The sequence below is a fragment of the Pteropus medius genome, unplaced genomic scaffold (assembly GCF_902729225.1).
Source record: "Pteropus medius unplaced genomic scaffold, Ma_sr-lr_union100, whole genome shotgun sequence".
In the NCBI taxonomy this organism is placed as follows: domain Eukaryota; kingdom Metazoa; phylum Chordata; class Mammalia; order Chiroptera; family Pteropodidae; genus Pteropus; species Pteropus medius.
The window spans coordinates 5020814-5041033 of NW_024351730.1; the positions used below are offsets into that span (position 1 = coordinate 5020814).

The 20220-nt window shown below is 33.8% G+C and overlaps 2 pseudogenes; both read left to right on the forward strand.

Moving 5' to 3' along the window:
* The first annotated feature begins 5961 nt into the window (after positions 1-5961).
* On the forward strand, positions 5962-6789 carry LOC120588362 (protein MAK16 homolog; annotated as a pseudogene).
* Positions 6790-18317: 11528 nt separating this feature from the next.
* LOC120588461 (uncharacterized) lies at positions 18318-18436 on the forward strand (annotated as a pseudogene).
* The last annotated feature ends 1784 nt before the right edge of the window (positions 18437-20220 follow it).

A 20220-nucleotide genomic window follows, 5' to 3' on the forward strand; every position in this document is an offset into this window, starting at 1 on the left:
AAGGTTGGTTGAGTATTGTGACAAAATATTAAACGGCATAAATGAATGGGAATGAAAACTAGTACAGTTATTTTGCAGAGTACTTTAATAAGACATAGTAAAATTTAACGTGCATATATAGCATGACCCAAATCTACTTCACATTTAAACATACAAATGGGCTCAAAATAAAATTTTGCAGAATGTTTATTGCAGTAGTGTTTGTAGAAACAGAAAGTGAGAAACATTTTAGCAGTCTCTAATAAAATGTAGTTCATATATACTATAAAATGTAGCAGTAACAGTTTGAAGAAATAAACACTAATGTGGACAGATCTTAAAAATATAGTGTCAAATGAAAAATTAAAATATGGAATTAGATCTACAGCAACAATGCAATATATATAGAGGCAGTATACATAGAAGCAGGTTAAAACTTACAGATTCTAGAGCCAGACTATATCTGGGTATGACTTCTTGCTAGCCGTGTGACCTTGGAAAAATTATGTAAACCTCTCTGTGTCTCAGTTTTCTCATCTGCAAATGGAGAAAATAATACTATCTACACAATAACATTGTTGTAAAAATTAAACGAGTCAATATATGAAAACTACTTTGAAGAGTGCTTGCCTCATATTAAAAGTTTAATAATTCTTAGAAATATTTATTATTTATTTTAAAATATATTTAAAGCATATACATAAACCCCAAAATACTGTGTATTTTTTAAAAATCTGTATATTTCTCTGAAAATATATAAAAATGAGAATCTATTTATGAGTGTAAAACAAAATAAAATGTAGAAAATAAATAAAATATGATGTAAAATATGAGAGAGGATTTGTAATGATTGATGATAATAGAGTCCAATGAATGGAAGAGCTTGCTAAACTAAAATATCCTCAGTTGAGATCTAAACAAAGTTAATCTATTTAACTTTATATGCTGTTTTAACTTCAACTGTATTCAGGCTTTTTTAGGACAACCTGGCTTAGTAAATTGGAATACAATTTTTGTATAAATCCTTAACAGCAAAATTTACATTTGATTATGTATGTAGAGAATTATATCTTAAAACTTTATATGAAATCATATAAAGAGACTCCATCAATCTCACCAACATAATATATACATGCAAAATAAATTATTTTCTGCTTTATAGAAAGGAAAGAGAAACTGAATTTGCTCTGCTAGAGTGTAAACATCTATTATTTTTAAATAACTTTAACCCTAGCACCTTTAAACATGCCTGATACTTAGTAATTGTTATTTTTGAGTTAACTAACAAATATTATAAGCAGATAAAGTCATTTTTCCCTCACTGGTATATTTTACTTGCATATTAAAGACCTTATTCTCTCCTAGGGATCAATAGTCACTACTTCACACAAACAAAAAAAAAGATGTAATCATAATGCTTGATGATCTCCTTATCTCCATGTCTGTGCTGAATTGCCTAATTAATGAAGCCTGACAAATGCAGATGCTCTTCCGTTTTGTCCCCAGGCCAACGAAAATGACCCTAGTAGCATATTAGAAGCCTTCAAATGCAATGGATTCTATCAGCATTTTGTTTTCTGTTTTAAGCCCATTATCTAAAATGAATAAAGTGAGGCCCCAGGCCTGAATTGAGTTGTTCTCCATTCCCTCCTCTCTGCAAAGTGTACAAAATCAGTGTGACTAGTTTTCTGCAATAGCATTTCCATTTTTCACTCATTTTATTCTGAACTTGTCAGGAGCTATAACAACCTGATAAACCCTTATTGCCCTCTTCTCCGTGGTTGAGAAGACTCTACTCACTATGACCTCAGAAGGACTCAATCTCATCCCCCCTCATTTTCACTAAGAGACTCTTATGGCAGGAGTCACCTCTCAGACCACTGCCCTTAGATTTTTAATGGATGCGAATGAGACCAAACCTTATTTCATATCTGTGGGTACAGTGTTTAGTTTTTTGTCCTGCCAGTTTCTCAAATCTTGGCCATGTCAGTTTCCAAACTACTCCCACTTTCCCATAGGCTTGATACCCATACTGACTTCTGATCGGCCCTCTTCATGATAACATGATAAATTGTATAAGTGTGTTTGCTAACGTTTTCTTTTTTAATTATCAAAGATTAGTGACCCCAACAGAACTCTTCTTGTTAATTAAAACAGAACATATGCCAATGAATATGTTTATGTCTTGATTTGTAATTTTAATAAGCAGTAGTTTTTTTCTCTAATGATAGATATCACTGTCCCCAGTATTTAAAGGAGATAAAACTTCAGAGATTCTTCCCATTAAAAGTCACTTGAGAGGAATGTATACTCTGCTGCTTTGGAGTGAAATGGTCTAAAAACATCAAGTAAATCCATTTGGTCTAGTGTATCATCTAAGTCCACTCTTTCCTTGTTGATTTTCTGTCTGAAAGGTCTGTCCATTGATGTTAATGGGGTGTTAACATCCCCTACTATAATTGTATTACTGTCAATCTCTCCCTCTATGTCTGTCAATATTTGATTTATATATTTAGGTGCTCCTATGTTGGGTTCATAAATGTTTATTAGGATTATATCCTCTTGTTAGATTTATCCCTTCATCATTATGTAATATCCTTCTTTGTCTCTTATTATAGCCTTGTTCTACAGTCTATTTTGTCTGATATAAGTGGTGCTACTCCAACTTTTTTTGAATTTCCATTTGCATAAAATATCTTTTTTCATTCCTTTACTTTCAATTTGTGTGTGTCTTTCGATCTGAAGTAGGTCTTTTGTTGACTGCATATGTATGGGTCTTGTTTCCTTATCCATTGGGCTACCCTATGTCTTTTGATTGGAGCATTTAATTCATTACATTTAAAGTGATTATTGATAACTACATAGTAATTGCCATTTTATTATTTGTACTTATTTTTCCCCATTCTTCTTAAAGGAGACCTTTAAATGTTTCTCATAATACTGGATTGGTGGCTGTGAATTCATTTAGTGTTTTCCTGTCTGGGGAACTTTTTATCTCACCTTCAATTTTAATTGTAGTCTTGCTGGGTAGAATAATCTTGGTTGTAGGTCCTTGCTTTTCATCACATTGAATATCTCTTGCCAATTCATTTTGGCCTGCAAAATTTTTGTTGAGAAATCAGACATTCTTATGAGAGTACCATTGTAATAAACTAGCAGCCTTTCTCTTGCTTTTAGGATTCTCTCCTGGTTTTAACCTTCACCGTTGTAATTATGATTTATCTTGGTGTGGGTCTGTCTGTGGTTCCTGGACTTGTACGTTCATTTTCTTCACCAGATTAGGGAAGTTTTTAGTCAATTTCCTCAAATGGTTTCTCAATCTCTTGCTTTCTCTCTTCCCCTATGACACAAATGTTGGTGCACGTGATGTTCCAGAGGCCCCTTAAACTATTTTCTTTTTTTCTTTTCTTTTCTTTTTCTTTTTTTGCTGTTCTGATTGGGCATTTTCTGCTTACTTCTAAATCGCTGACTTGATCCTCTGCTTTATCTAATCTACTATTGATTTCCTCTAATGTATTCTTTATTCCAATTATTGTATTCTTCATTTATGACTGGTTCCTTTTTTATGGTATCTATGTCCTTTTTTATCCTTACTATCTCTTTGTGAAGTCTCCATTGAGCTCATCTACTCTTCCCTTAAATTCACTGAGCATCTTTATAACCAGTGTTTTAAACTCTGCATCTCGTAAGTTGCTTGTCTCCATTTTATTTAGTTCTTGTTCTCGAGTTTTCTCCTGTTCTTTCATTTGGGACATATGTTTTTTTCTTTGTTTTCCCATTTTGGCTGCCTCCCTGTCTTTGTTTCTATTATTAGATATATTCACTGTGTCTCCCTGTATTTGCTGGGTGGCCTTATGTAGTAGTGTACTGTGTGGCCTGGTGACACAGTCTCCCTGATCACTTGTATCAGGTGCTTTGGGAACGACCCCTGTGTGGTTTTCTGTGCCCTCCTGGTATATGTCAGCCTTGATTTTTGTTGGCACTTCAGTGAGTGGAATTGACTCTCAGGCTGACTTGCTTTGAGGACTGCCCATGCCCACAATGTATGAGTTGCTTGTGAAGGCTGATTCCATGGAGTTTGGTTTACCTCAATGGGTTCATGTGTCTATTGAGACCGCCCTTTGGGTGTGTCACTTATGAGCTAATTAGATGTTTCTATGTTGAGGTCTAACACCAGTCTCCAAGTGTGTTGGTTTTGTAGCCCTTTGGTAGGGGCTCTGGTGAAAGCCAAGGTCAGCTGCTGGCTGTGATTGGCCCGGAGCTATCTGGTAGGAGCAACAAAACTATCTGTGTTTGACTGTTGCCTGAACTGGACCTGGAGTTATGTGGGATATGACATGTGGCTAACCAAGTCTGACTACTATCAGTACCAGGCCTGGGGCAGCTCAGTGAAAGGCTCAGCACACCCTAAGACCCGAGGCTGGCTGCTGGCTGCTGGCTGCTAGTAAAACTCAGCAGCTAAATTATACTCAGGGGAACCAGATTTGGATGAGGCAAGGTCTCAAGGAGTCACCGGGGAGAGCGGGGGGACAAGTTGTGTTCCACAAGTTGGTGCAGATTCAGATTTGTAGCCTATGGCCACTTGCAAAAGTCTCAGCTTACACTGAGGCTAGCTGCTACCTGCCTCAGTCCCACAGACCCCCAAGACTTGTTCAAGATATACTGCAGCTAGGCCAAGACTGGTTGTCTGTCACTGAAAGTGTCTCTTGAAGTGCACAAGTGAAGGCCCACTGATTGCTGTCAAAGGAACCTGCTGCTGAGAGTACAGGGTAGGGCTGGATGTCCAGTAACCACCAGGCAATTTATTGGTTGTGTAGGTCGGGTCTCAGGGAGTCACCGGGGTGGAGTGAGATCTCACCATGCCAGTGCAGATTCAGAATTGGCTGTGTTAGGGAGGGTTCAATCCCGGCAAGATGGTGCTCACCTAGACTATCCTGAAAGTGGGCTCACAAAGGGACAGTGGTGGCTGTCCTTCTAGCCCTTGTCCCAAAGCCACTCAATTCAGTCTTTCCTTATATGTCTCTGGTATATCCCAGCTGCTGTCTTTCTGTCAGAGCTCAGGGTAGGTGCCTGTGAGTGAGTGAATCTGTGCACTTGCCATATAGGGGGACATCTGGATTTCTAGTAACCATCTGTCTCACCCGGATGGCCAGAATCTTCACTGATTTTCAAAGCCAGATTTTGTGAGGACTACTCCTCCCACTGGAACCCTGGGCTGGGGAGCCCCAGTGTGAGGCCTCCACAGCCAAGATATATCTCCTAATGCTCAATCATCTCACGAGGATGTGGGACCAGCCTGTTTTGCATTTCTGCCCTTCCTACAATCTCAAGGTAGTTTCCTCTTTATATTCCCAGTTATAAGAGTTCTTTTAGCTAGTCTTCAGATCATTTTCCAGATTGACTTTCATAATTTAGTTGTAATTTTAATATAGTCATAGGAGGAGGTGTGCACAGCATGTACTTATCCTGCCATCTTGACTGGAACTGTCAATAGTTTTCTAAATAACCTGAAAAATGATAACAAATTTTGAAACAAAGTATATATTTTAAAAAAAATTACATCTTATGATTAATTTAGATCTTAAGACAGCATGACATACTGCCACTAAAGCATAGGCTCTGATGTCACATCATCTGAGTTAGAATTCTAATTTGTTACTGCAAGTTATTTAACTTCTCTGTGCATTAGATTCCATATATCTAAAGTGAGGGTAATAACAGTATCCAATTGTATGAGCTGTTGTGAGGATTGTGATAATATAGGTAATATACAAAGAAGAGTGATAATATGCAATAAACATGTACAATAATTCTTAATATCAAAAGTCAATATGAAGAACAAAGTAGGATAAATATTTGCAATAAACACAACAATATTTGGTTATACTATTTTTTTTTTCATAAATCTATTAGAAATACTTAATTAAAATAGATCAATGATTCCTGAATCTGGCCAAGTATGCATACTAAACCACCAACACCATGTAGTCAGATGATGTTATCTGGGATACTCTAGGAAACAAGCAATTTTATTCCTTCAAAATAAGAACCAAGACACTGAGCTTTTGCAGAAATAAATATAACTTGACTGGACTGTGTAATCAACTGTCTTGTCCCCTGGCAAACAGTCAGTATGCCACTACCAAAGAAGAGAAAGGAGAGTGTTACTTGTACATGAAAGTTATAGAGCTAGCAGCTTTTCCTAGACATCCCTGGGAACTGGTCCAGCTTCATAAAAACTGAGAAGGCACTGAAGCAAATACATAAAACTCTAATTTTCTGGCCCTGTTTCATTTGACACAAATGTAAGCAGAGATTCGCCGAGATCACCCAGTACCTAATTCAAATTTAAAAACTTACACTAAAGAGACAGAGGAAAGCCTTGTTTGAGTAAGAAGGTGGACCTGAGGGGGAAAAAAGAAAAGAAAGGCATTAATGACTGTTTAGCTGGAAAATGCCATTGAAGAGGCATTGTTGGAGAAACTTAAACAAGATACTATGGCGGCATCTACAACTTCCCTTTTCTGCTTTCCACACTCCCTGGAACAGCAGGAGGCAGACAGTGACTCTTCAGATGCCGAGGAAAAAGATGATGAAGATGATGAAGAAGATGTCAGAAAAAGAGTTTGTGGAAGATGATGAGGTGGATGAGTATAACATAAGTATTCTGAGGCGAGGCTGGGAACAAACTGAATGGCAGCAGTGATAAAATCAGGATTATAAATCCTCCAGTGAGGAAGGAAAAAAAAGCCCTTGATGCCAAAACACAAAGGCAAAATACCCTTGAAAGGACCTTTTCAGAGAAAATGAGCAAAGTAATGAATCTGGTGGCACTTTAGAGGACAGTAGGTAATTCTGCAAACAGGAACCGCAGTGTACTAAAGAGGCAATAAATGAAGCTGGGGACCTGAATATGCTCAGACTGTCTCTGTGGAATTATAGGTGACTTAAGTGAGATTAAATATATGGGGTAATGGGAAGAGCATTAAACTGAAAAGAAGGAAAATTAGTTTCCAGTTTTGACTTTGTTTTATAGGCAGATACTGTGAGTCCTTATGTTGCTAATTGCAGAGCTTACAGCAATTGGCGGGAACAAATAAAAACCCTGCCCAATGGAGCTCACACTCTAGTGGATAAATATACATTTAAAAATATTTATGATACATATTATAGTTGCTAACTAGTATTGTGGTATTTGGTAGGGGAAGAGCGAAGATGTGTGCAGTATGGAGGCAGTATGGAGGAGGTATTAGTGACTTTCAAATTCTGACCTGGGGTCTTATAAGAGAAGTACAGAGAAAGTAAAAGTCCATGCAGAGCAAGAGATCAGTACTTCCAAGGCCAGAGGCAGGCAAGAACATGCTGAGGTCAATATAGCTATAGCACAACACATAAGGAGAGGTGAGTAGAGTTTAAGCCACCAGGCTACTCAGACTTTTAATTGTAATTACAGGGTTATTTTAAGGCAATGGGAAGCCTTAGAGATTTTATGGCATGAAGATTGCATGTCTGAATGAATACTCATTTACCAATATGGAGAGAAGATTGAAGAGGGCAAATCTAACTGCAATAGTACCATTAAGGTTAGCGTTAACAGTAAACAAGAGAAGAAATAGTGGCAGCCTCAAGTTGCTAGGTTCAGTAGGAATAGAAAAGTCAATTTCATCTAAACTTGCTGAATTTCAGGTTCTTCGTCTAGCAAATAAAGATGTTGGGCTAGGTGGATTCAAGTTATCTTTCTGATGAAAAATTCATCCCAGAGTATTTAGCTCATGTACTACAATGAGCATCCCATCTCCACTATTGGTGTTCGGAGAGCAATGCAATGAAAATTTGACTTAACACATAGCTACAAGGGATGAGGCTGTGTGAGTTTTGAAAGAGAAGGATAAAAATCAGACACAAGAAAAAAAAAGGACAGCTAATGAAGTGAAATGTCTGCTGGGAACTCCTTCACATGGGCTCATTTGTGAAGATTCCTAGGGGAAATGAACAAACTAGAACAGCATGAAAATTTCATCAGAAAACTCCAAATCACATGAAAATTGTCTTCTTCCAGGTTTATGCACACATTTCATACCAAAGGGAATTTCATTTAGATTTATGGAATGTTTTTCCCCTTAGCTCAGGAACCATTCTTCAAAGCAAAAACAAAGACCTGTTAACTCTACCTAGTGAAGGTGCCTTTCTCCAGGTGGATTATTCAGCTCTGTGCTCTGTGTGCTTGCAGTTTAACAAGGAAGCGGAGATGTGAGTACAGGTTTTGGATTTCCCGTGTTACTGCATGGAAAATCAGAGACAGCTCCCTGTAATTAGTATGGTAATGGAGAAAGGACTAGATAAGAGTCGGCACGTGGCCTTCTCATTCTTAAACTCCCAACTCTGTCAGCCTCCCTATTATTTATGTCTTTTCCCACAAGGGGCCAATACATTTTTATTTCGACCTGATTATCAGAATCAGAATTTCTTCAGTCCAGTGATCTATTGGGGCCCACCCCTGTTTAGACATGCCTCTTTTATATTCTGCCCTGTTCATAATTAATGGAGTTATGATTAGATATATAAACTTAAAGTTCAACATCTTTATCTTGCTACTAAAGCAACTGAGTTGGAAGTTTATGGAGTTCTCTGCTTTCTCAATCCTGTCCTGAACCAGGACTGAATAAATAGGAAAAGGTGCTACATATGAAGTCTCACAATAATGAATCAGTTTCCTTCCACTGCATCAGTCCTATTACCATGAAGGAATCACCTCTGCCACCATTCTAAATATAATGTAAGGAAATGCAATGTTATTCCTGTTTGTGAAATTTTCTAATTTACATGCTAGTGTTTTTCTGAGTTTTAAAATACAGTCGGTCCCTCTTTTCACAAAATTTTAGTCTGTGTGGTTAGGGTGAAATTGTTGATGAAAATTTACTCAGAAAATCATCTGATTTTACAAACATTATAGATGTTCTTAATCTCTTCATTTTCTGTACCTTGTAGTACTGCATTCACCTTTTTATGGCTCCTCTGACATTGTTCACTCGTATATCTCATTACATGCTTTCTTTCTTTTTATTCTGTAAGCATCTTGTTGAAAGAACCCATGTATTCTTTATTTTTGTATTCTAAACTTCTAACAGTTTACCTAATAAATAGAAAGGGCTGAGTGAATATTTGCAAAGTGAATAAATACTTTTTTAATTGAAGAAATAGTATTGCTTACATTAAATAAAGGCGATATAAAAAATCATGCAAAAGTACATATATCAACGAATTAATTTTAACATATCTTAATTTTAGAGCTTTTCTGCTTTAGAGATGAGAGAATTCAAAAGAATGATTTATGCAGCTTTTAACATGTTTCCAATTTCTTTATATAAAACCAAGAGAAAAACAAATAGTGAAAAAAGCTAGATTACTAAATTGTGTATTCTCTCATTTATTAAGATATTATGTAGTTTTAAGAAATATTGACTGGATTTGGTTCCTCATATCTAACAACAGAAATTATATGTCTATCTAGAACATAAAGAGTTTTAATTAGTATAAGACAATGAGTATAGCCTTTAGCAATAATTATATTATATATTAACTTCGATTTCTACAATTCCAACTACTTTTTATTCATCCAAGGCTGAAATAAATTTTTTCAACAGCAGAGGAAGATGTGTAGTGAATGTAGCCTCCAAATATATAATAACATTTGTTATATTGTAATTTCAAGTTTTCTTACACTGAAATTGTTATTGTTACATGAGGAAAGACAAATACTTCAGGACCGAGGAAACAGAGACTTGTCTCCTGGATTTTGTGCTAAAGAGTTTTGTATAAATGGTTTTTAAGCCACAATATAGGACTGCTTAACACATATTGAACCACTCAAGAATATATTCTATAGTAACAATCTAGAAGAGCATTTATTAAAATGCATCTTGTATAATACCAGTTCAATTGAATTTCCCCTTTCAAAAGGGGTAAAGGATTCTCTGTTCTAATAAGTTAGGGAAACTGGCTAGACAAGGTCCTTTACTGTCAGACTTTTTAGGAGCCTTAAAATGTTATTGTGCCTGATCTATCTCCACCAGGGTGACAGAGAACACATTATTTTCCAAACTTAATGACTACCAAATCTTTATTCATCCCTAAAGCATCTTGTGGAAATAGTGTTCTGTTAAACACACTTGCAAAAATCTCATTCATATCAACAGGAACAGAGGGAAAAAATAGTTTATTAAATAAGAAAACTGATATATCTGACATTTTCTAAAACACTGATTCTTTCTATTGATATAGTTAATGCCAACTACATATAATAGTTCCTTTCTACATTCTGTATTTATTTATCTTTTTTCCCATAGTAAGAATTCTGATTCCCAACAATATCAGTGTTTACTCATTTGCTCATTCCTAAAATACATGTGACATAATTCCTACTTTTATACTCTGAAAGAAGATAGAAGCAAGAGAATTCCTGTCACAATGAGTACACTTTACAACTATATCTCATTTCCTAAATACTGTTCCTCATTAAAAACAAAACAGAAATATTTAGAAAAATGGATGATTACAAGGAAAGTACAAAGTAATTCTGAAATATTTTGTTGTGCTAGAAAATATACAGTCATTCAAAATGAACTGTCATGTACAAATGACACAAGAACCAGTTTGACAAATCTCACATGGACTAAACATGGAAAAGTAATATTCAAAATAAATAGTGAAAATTATTGGTTAAAACACAATGAGTATTTTTAATAAGTGTTGAGAAGAGCAGAGATGTGCAGCAGGACAAGATATATGAGGGGGGGAAATGCAGTTTACTCCAACAAGTTAACAGAGGGAGTATAGCCTTGTAAAATTAAATATAATTGGGAAGAATTATATTTGTTGAGCTATATATAGTATGTTAAATATTTTAAGAGAGTGATAACTCTGTTATCCTTTTCCAAATGATTATTTTGTTGCTACCCAAGGATGCTATGAAATAAATGAGGAGAGATCTGGTTAATGAAAAAACAACAAAAGCATAAAAGAATTAATGAATCACACATTAACATGAAAATCCAAGCAAACAAATAAATTGAAGGAAAGGGGAAAGTTCTTTTTTATAGTAGAATGCCAACTAATAATTCCCCTAAGAATGACAGAGTTAGGAAAATGATCATTTCATAAAGAACATAATAAGAATAAATTCAGGTGAGAATGACATTTTGTAAAGTGTTTTTTTTTTTTTACATCACCTATGGCTTAATTCTTTGTAAGTGAAACCATGAACAATAACTAAAATGTGTAGCCTACACAAATATAAAAGAATACATTTCTATAGGAAAGTTTTAATAAAAGTCTGAATGTAATGCTGATTGTTTTCTTTTATTCTCAAAATGATTTTAAATTTAAAATAAATTTGACCAATTAGCTAAGTTGGGTAGCTTATTCTCCATTTATTTCTCTAATCTTTAGAGTAATTTCCTTTTCTTGATGAATTCTAATGTACCATATGTTCTTTTCTAATTTTCTTCTTTATATCATTTCAGCAAACTACATCTAACATTAAAGTATAAAATTGATTATTTTATTCACATAGTTTGTTTTTTGTCTTTTATATAGTTGTTTTGTTTAGATATTTTATTGCTAACCACCTAATGTACAGCACTTTACACTTACTTCGATTATTTAAAAATGGCGTTATTTCATAAGTTGGTAAAAATTAAAGAAAAATAATGAAATCATTAAGAAGCAATAGGAACCTCATGAAAAATTCCTAACAGCTGTTTTCTGAATTTATCAATTGTTTTCCCCAAGTTAAAAATATTTTATATAATACTGACAGAAAGTATCATGAAATTTTCACATTATAAAATAATTAATATTTTCTCTGACTTTGTCATAATAATAAAGAAGATTGTAAGTTTCCTAATTAATGGGCTTTGTTTAATTTTTTTTATATGTCTTTTCTTCTTGTTTCTGGAAAAGTACAAGTATTCATTAAAAGCCCAGGAGACAATTTTGATGAGATATAAAACTAAAAGTTAGCTATAAAAATATAAAGTTGTTGTGGTTTTGATTTACGTTTCCTTAATAGCTAGTGAAATTGAGCATCTTTTCATATGTCAGTTGGCCACTTGTATGTTTTCTTCTGAGAAGTGTCTGTTCAAGTCCTCTGCCCATTTTTTTAATTGGATTTTTTGTTTTGTTTGTTTGCTATTGTTGTTGTTGAGTTGTATGAATTCTTTATATATTTTAGATATTAACCCCTTTTCAATGATGTCTTTTGCAAGTATCTTCTCTCATTCAGTTGGTTGCCTTTTTGGTTTTGTTGATGGTTTCTTTTGCTGTGCAGAAGCTTTTTAGTTTGATAAAGTCCCATTTGTTTATTTTTGCTTTTACTTCCCTTGCCTTGGAGGTCAGATTTATAAAATCCTCTTTAAAACGAGTCCATGAGTTTAGTACCTAAGTTTTCTTCTATGCAATTTATTGTTTCAGGTCTTATATTTTGATCTTTGATCCACTTTGAATTTATTTTGTGTATGGTGACAGATAGCATGGCATTTTGGGGAGTGGGAGATATATAATATATATATTAATATATATATATTAATATATATAATATATATTAATTAATATATATCAATTAATATTTAATATATATTAATTATATATTATATATATTAATTATATATAATTAATATATTAATTAATAATTAATATATATTAATTATATATATATTATATATATTAATATATATAATATATATATAATTATATATATATATATATATATATATATAATGGTGTGATTCAAACCTCAGTATGGAGGGACAAGTATCCTGTCATAATAAACATCTGTTTCATCACTTTCTAAAAATCTAATTTGAGATTTTTTTGATGTTGCAAACATAAACTGACAAGTTAAAAAATATAAAGAAATTGTACAACTTACTTCAGTATGAATGGTTTATTAAAATTGCTAAATGATTTCTTGACTTACCAAATTCCCTTGTCTTCTCTGAAATAGGGAAATCAGCCCTTAGGTATTAGAAAATAGATTCTATACTACTAGACCATGTGTTATAAAAAAAATCTAAGTTACCTAGATAACTTTGTGTTCTTATAGATTATAACTAATATTATATGATATAGTTGTTAAGACATCAGTACTTTAAAAAGGTCTTCTATTTGGAAAAAACGGAAAACCTGATTAGCAAACATTTTCTGTCATTAGTTTTTGTATATCCAAAGTCAACTGGATATCATTTAGTTCCCCTTAAAAAAATACTGTAAGTTATTCTGTTTTTTATGATCTAATAATTACAACAAATATTGTATAAGTTCAGGTTCTGGAAATATGAATACATATATCCATCTTGCAAAAGATATAGGTAGGAGACAATTATGCCAGTTAGCTTGACAAGGTATTTTAAGAACAAACTAGTCTTCTTCTAAATGGCCCCAGAATAGTTTTTGGCAAAGGAGAAATATAAATGATAATATTAAACTTCACTGATGTGGAATTAGAAAATGTTATCTGAATTGCTGAAAAATCAGAAGCAATTTGAAAATCATTTAAAGACAGCAGGTGCTACAAAGAACATAAAATAAAAAGTCATTTTAAACTGTGCTGCCACATAGGGATAATTTAGGTAGACCTCTTTATTGATTAGATCACAATTATTAGATTAGACAATGAAGTTCTGAAAAATTTAAAAAACAGAGGCTATGTTTTATTTATGTTGCACATTGAATGGCTAAACTAGAGCCTGAATTATAAAGTGGAATATAATGGGAGTTTTTTGCATATATGGTTGATTAAATGGTTGAATCAATGAGAATATTTAAGGAGTTTATTTCACTTGAACAAAATATCTCACAAATTACTTTTTCCTCAATAAAACTTAGCCCCGTATATATTGACATTTTAAGAAAATTAGATGGAACTTCATCAAAGTAAAAATGAATACTGAAAGAACATGCATTTGAAAGGGTTTGTTTAACACCATTTCTGTTTTTTAACACAATGGTTTTATCCATTAAAAATCTTATATAAAAAAATACTTAACTGTGGTAACACTTTAATAGAAAATTTAGACAAAGAATCTGAGGCTAATTTTTTGGTTTGTTCAAAATAATTATCTTCACAAGCCTTGGAGAAAAGCCAAGCAGAGTACAGCATTATCAATTGCAGTGGAAAAAGAGTGAAGAGACTTTATGTAGGTTAGGAAAGATCTTGATAGATTGATATTTGAACAGAGACCTGAAGAAAGGGAATAGGTTTTCCATAAAGATATCAGGAGGAGGCCTTCAGGCAGAAGGAATAACAAATACAAACTGTGTCCTGGAGTGTGCATGATGTATTAATGCACATTGCAAGGAAACTAGAGTGGCTGAGGTGGGAAAAATGAAAAAGGAAGTGGAAGTAGATAAAGATTGGAAAGTAGTGCCTGGTCATTTCATGTAACCTTGTAGGCCATTTTAGGGATTTTGGATTTTTACTTGAAAGAGATGGTAAGCCATTCGATCATTTCAAACAAAGGATTGGAATTATCTGATTTCCATACATTTCAAAAGGATCTCTCTATGATGTGAAGGCAAACGAAGAGTCTATTTAATCAGGCAAGATATAATGGTAGCTAGTTCTTGCACTGAGAGCTTTTGAAATGCTAGGACTTAGCCATAAACTTGATATATTTTTAGAAAGAACTAACAAGATTTGTGCTCGAATTATAAGTAGAAGTCAGGGACAACCCCAAGGTATTTAGCTTGAGCAACTAACCAGAATGATGAAGTTATCTTTTATTAAGATGAAGAAGACTAAAGGAGGAGCCTTCCCTTTTCACCCTCAATAGCTTTAGTGTCTTTGCCCCTTTGCTTCTTTACCGTTTACCAGACCTAAAGACCTTGAATATTCCTTTATCTAAAGGGCATTCATGAGCCAGTCTGTTCTTTCAGCAAGAACCCTCTCTCCTTCACATTCTACAGAGCTAGATTTCCTGGGCTGGCCAAAGTGAGAGATCACTAATCAGAAAGGATTGGTGTTGTGACAGAAAGAGCTCTAAATTTAGGTCTGAAAGGGCTCAAAACTTTGGACTTAACTTACTATTTTTTAACTTTCAGAAAATAACTAGCTTTTGTGTTCTTAACTGTCCAATGGGGCTACTGATACTGTAGCTACCATTTAATGTTGTGAAGTTTCCCAATTCAAAGTGTTTAAAGTCAGAATTAAACTGACAAGACCTTTTTTCCTGTTCAAAATTATCCTCCTAGATTGTAGATGATGCAAAAGAATAGCTTCCCTCGATCAGGAAACTATTTCTTTTTCCCAACTAGCTTTATCTGGAGAAGTCCAGGGTATGGCAGGTACCATTGTCGACATCTCTAATGTAGATGTAGGGGAACTCTACATTCATTTACTCATTACATAATAGAGAAATGCGTTTCAAAACATTTCTCTTCAATCTGTACTGGAAAGCAGAAGCATCTGCAACCATCAATATACCATCAGTGCCATCTACATGTTCTGTAGAGAAAGAAGGAACTTAAATGGCCTATTATTGAAAGTGAGGAGAAGGAAAAATCAAGGCTATGAAATTTAGGAAATAAATGAAAAGCTATATCAGTTGCTAATAACCCTCAGTTAAGAAACCTTGTGGAATTCTATATGTAGAGGTCATAATAATGCAAAACTCAGATCCCCTGCTTTGGAAAGCATAGTTGACATACAACCCTAGCTGCTGTCCCTCTGCATATATGACTATGCTTTTACTGAGGACATGGTTCTCACAAGTTGCTCTTAGCCAATGATTGAGCATAGTGAGACACTAGTGCAGGCTCCTTCTTAGGGGACCCAGGACTCCTTTAACAGGTGAATTAGCTCGAGAACCTCCATTGGCCTGGACAAATGTTTTCTGTAACCGTGTTGCAGTCCATGAATCCTCCCACCCAGTTCCTCCTCCTTCCCCATCTCCTTCACAGGTGTTAGGCATGCATCACGGTCTGAGGTTCTGCCTGTCTTCTCTGGCTCTGTTCCCTTCATCCTCTTCTGATATTACTCCCAATAAATCTCTTGCATATCTAATTCTCTGTTGGCTATCTCCTTCTTAGAGAACCCAATTATCCCACCATAAATTTACACCACTGCACATGAGTCAAGGAAGAAATTTGTTTAGAGAATGAGCTCTAGTATTCACTTAAAAAGTTTACATTAAAAGAATGGATAAAATATTCCTATCATTTAGAATCCAGTAATAGAAATAAAGATATCGGCCTTCTGGCGAGACGAGCTCTTTTTGTTACTCAATAACGCTAACTACTTAAAATTGCTTGATGGTTCTTAATTTCAAAAGTTGAGACTTATATCTTTTTCTACACTAATTCTTAAGACTAATAAATATAATGCTGTGACTGGAAGATGTTTCCGAAACAGAAATGAATATCAGTTTTTCAGATCTTAGAAGGAATTTTGATTCAGATAATCAGGAAGAGATTCAAACTATTTGGATTGTACCCAATTGTGCTGGAACTGGTAAATGGTAAACTCTAGTAGGTGAATAGCAGTCTGTTTAAATCTAGCTGAACAGTTTGCCTCATTTCTATGAAAAAAAAACTGGGTAGTATATATGTCCAATGATTACTATTAATAGAAGTATAATCAGGGATTCTAAAATAAACAAAATAGAAAACACTTTAAAACATAAAAGTAGTTAATATAAGCTTTGGTAAATGTCCATTGAAATTCAGTATTAGATATTTAGAGAAGATATTTTTATATTGAGAAGAACTGAACATTAAAAATAATCCGTGAAAATTTGCAAGCAAAAAGAGAAATGTTGAGTCTAAAGTGTTTGCTTACTTGTTTGTTTTTGGTGGCTTGTGACCACTAAGAGCCATTGACAAAGAAATCAATTTGAATAGGAATGAAAGAAAACAAAGTAAGATTCCTCAAGTGCTTTGCAATTAAAACAAACAGATTGATTATTTCTATTTTTTACAGTTTATTAGAAAGTTATGTTTGTTATTTCTTATTATTTTTATGATTTTTTAAAGTCTAATTTTATTAGTAGCTGTTCTCATCGATCCTGAAGGCAATTTGGCTTCAATTTATTACTTTGCTAATCTAGTTTTGAAATGGTAGTATGTTGTGTTTGTGGCATTTCAGTAATTTAGAAATAAAATATTGTTCTGAAACAATATCTTTTTGAAAAATAATCCATAATATTTATAATATTTCACATTGAGAGCCAGCATTCCTAATATTTCTGTAACTTGTTAATTTATTTTGCTTTTTATAGAGGTAATCACAAATAACTCTAGTACCAAAATCTTTAGTATTTTATTTTAGAATAACTACCTCACAGGGAGACTGCAAGAATTAAATGAAATATTGTATCAAACATTGCCACTATTAAAGTACATGTTGACAATGAATTTTCTTCCCTGACATGGCTCCATTTTTACCTTTGTTCTCCTTTGCTAGCCAGGAACTTTTCAAATAGTAGAATTAAAGCATCCTAAAATGATTTAATATGCTTTTCAAGCTGACTGTGAATAAAATGTGCTCCATGAAAATTTCTTGTTAAAAACAAGATTAAAGAGAAAGATTGTGTAAGATTAGAATATTGAAACTGAAATTTTTTTCTCCCTCTTTAATTCCCCCCCACAACCCCTTCTACCCCTGACCTATGATGTTGCTTTTTCCCCTTAAGAACTGGATCTCTGAAGGCGAGGCGTCTCCTCCCACATGCTCTCAGCATGCACCCCGGGGCCTGGCATACCGGGGTATGGTCCGTTGCTCCCCCTGGGGCGTGAACCCAGGACCTTCTGCGTGTAAAGCAGACGTGCTAACCACTACACTATGGAGCCACCCTGAAATTAATTTTTATAAATTATAAAAATACTGTTTACGAAAACTTTTTAGTACATGTTTCTTTATTACTTTACTTGGTTTGAAATTTTTTTAATAATGGTAAAATGGCCTGAAAGAAACAACTTATAAATTCTTCTCTCAAACTGTTATTTTCCTTGAAATATTAAAAGTATATTAATACATAAGCACCTTTATTACTGTAAGTTCTCAAGCTAACAATATTGTTTTAAACTGTCATATGTGTGATTTGTTGTACATCTAGCCTGTGGAAATGGCAATGTAGCTTTGGGAAAACCCTCTGTGAAGCTACATCTTTGTGATAGCTGTGAGCTATTGCTGGTCACAACCCTCTTACATTATCATTCCAGAAGATCTTGTCAGAATATAGCCAGTAATATGCTCCGGCAGCCATGGAACTATAATTGCTAAAATTTATTGGCTAGAATTTTATGTAACACGTATTACCAATAACCTTAAAATGCATTGCCTAGTCTATGGCCATGCTGCCCTGAACAAGCCAGATCCCATCTGATCTTGGAACCTAAGCAGGGTCGGGCCTGGTTAGTACTTGGATGAGAGACCACCTAGGAAAATCAGGTGCTGTGGGCCTAAAAAACAAGGAATTGTAAGCTGACAAGGTTCTTGCAATCTGTGAGGTCAACCAAGGGTTGCCTCACTTAAAACATAATAAATAAATAAATAAATAAATAAATAAATAAATAAATAAATAAATAAAATGCATTGCCTATACCTATGCAGCAGGTTTATAGGTTTCTTAGTTCTGGTTTTTTTTTTTTTTCAAATTTTGAAGTAATTTTTTTGGAAAAGTCAAAGTGAGAGGTTTTTAAACTTATTTTTAGTTTATTCCTTGAAACATAAAATAATTTTTTTTTTTTCAGTTTCTCTGGCTCCAGTGCTTTTCTCCTTGATTCATATTATTGTCGTAACAGTTAAAACTTTCACATCAATCTTGGATATTCCAGGTTGCCTTGTTACTATTATGTAATGTACAAAGTATTCTTAGATGTCCCAAGTTTTTCTCTATTTCATGTTTTATTTTCCTTACTGTGGTTACATGAGTTTATTTTTATTCTCAATTGTTTTACACTGATTTTTTTTTACTTTGTAATTACTTGTCTGCTTTTATCAGTTCAGTTCATGTCATGTCTATCAATTTATATATTTCTGTTTATTGTTTTTGTTTTTCTTGCATTTATTGTATTTGATTGAATTTTAATTCAATGCATTTTTTCTAGTTGATGTTTATACCGTTAAATACTGCCCATTTGCCTGATTAAATATATATTGCATTCCAACTTTTTTAAAAGAATATTTTGTACATTTATTGTACTGCAATTATGGAATAATTATGACTTCTTTTTCTCTTTGAACCATTATTTCAATGATTCTCTTATGTGGTCGCTATTTTGGCCCCTAACTTTCTGAAGTTTACACCAAAGAGAACTGATAATCAATCAATCAATCAATCAATATGTATGTATATATTTATAAAAGTTACTGCTTATAATAAATACTACAAAGTGAATAAATGGGGCTCACATCAGTCATATATAGAGAACAGAGAACAATTGTGGAGGCCCTGCATTTATAGAGTAGTCAGAAGATGCCTTCTTTAGATTACAATTAAGCTTAGATCTAAAATATAAGAAAGAGCCAACAAAGCAAATTTTAGGGGAAAGAATAGTCAAAGCAGAAATAATAAATTATGCCAAGATTCTTAGTTGTGAATATCTCAATATCTTGGAAATGGTACTAGACATATTTGTAGATAATAGCAAAGCCTGCTTTTGCAGAACTTTCTAGGAAATAAGTGACTAAATTAATTTATATTAACAAGTAAATCTTAAACTGCCATGTGGAGAACAGATTGCAGTGAACAAGGGTGGACATGGAGGGAGGCTATTGGTTCAATTTAGGAGTTCAGGAGAAATAATGATGATGGTATTCACTATCTCACAGTGAAGCTAAATTCTGAAGGTCAGAACAACAGGTATGTAGAATGTATGTGTTTTCTCAGAATATTATTAGAACAAATATTAATTTAAATGACTTACTTAGAATATATATACTTTTTAGTTTGCTACTCTACCTACCAACCGACCAGTCTTGGGTAGGCTGCTTTGTAAATTGTATATTTAGATAACTTACTGGGCCTAGAAGGCACTTAATTAAGGGATAAACATATATCCCTGTATTTGTGTAGCTCTCACTTATTCAGAATAATTGGAGGAATGATTTAGTATAAATATATAGGTTATAGCATTACCATCACTAAAGAATCCTGGGTTACATCATTTAGAGCTCCTTTAGAGCTCCTTAACTTCTAAAGAAAAAAAGTTGCAATAGTTAGTATTGTTGCTTAAAGTACCCCC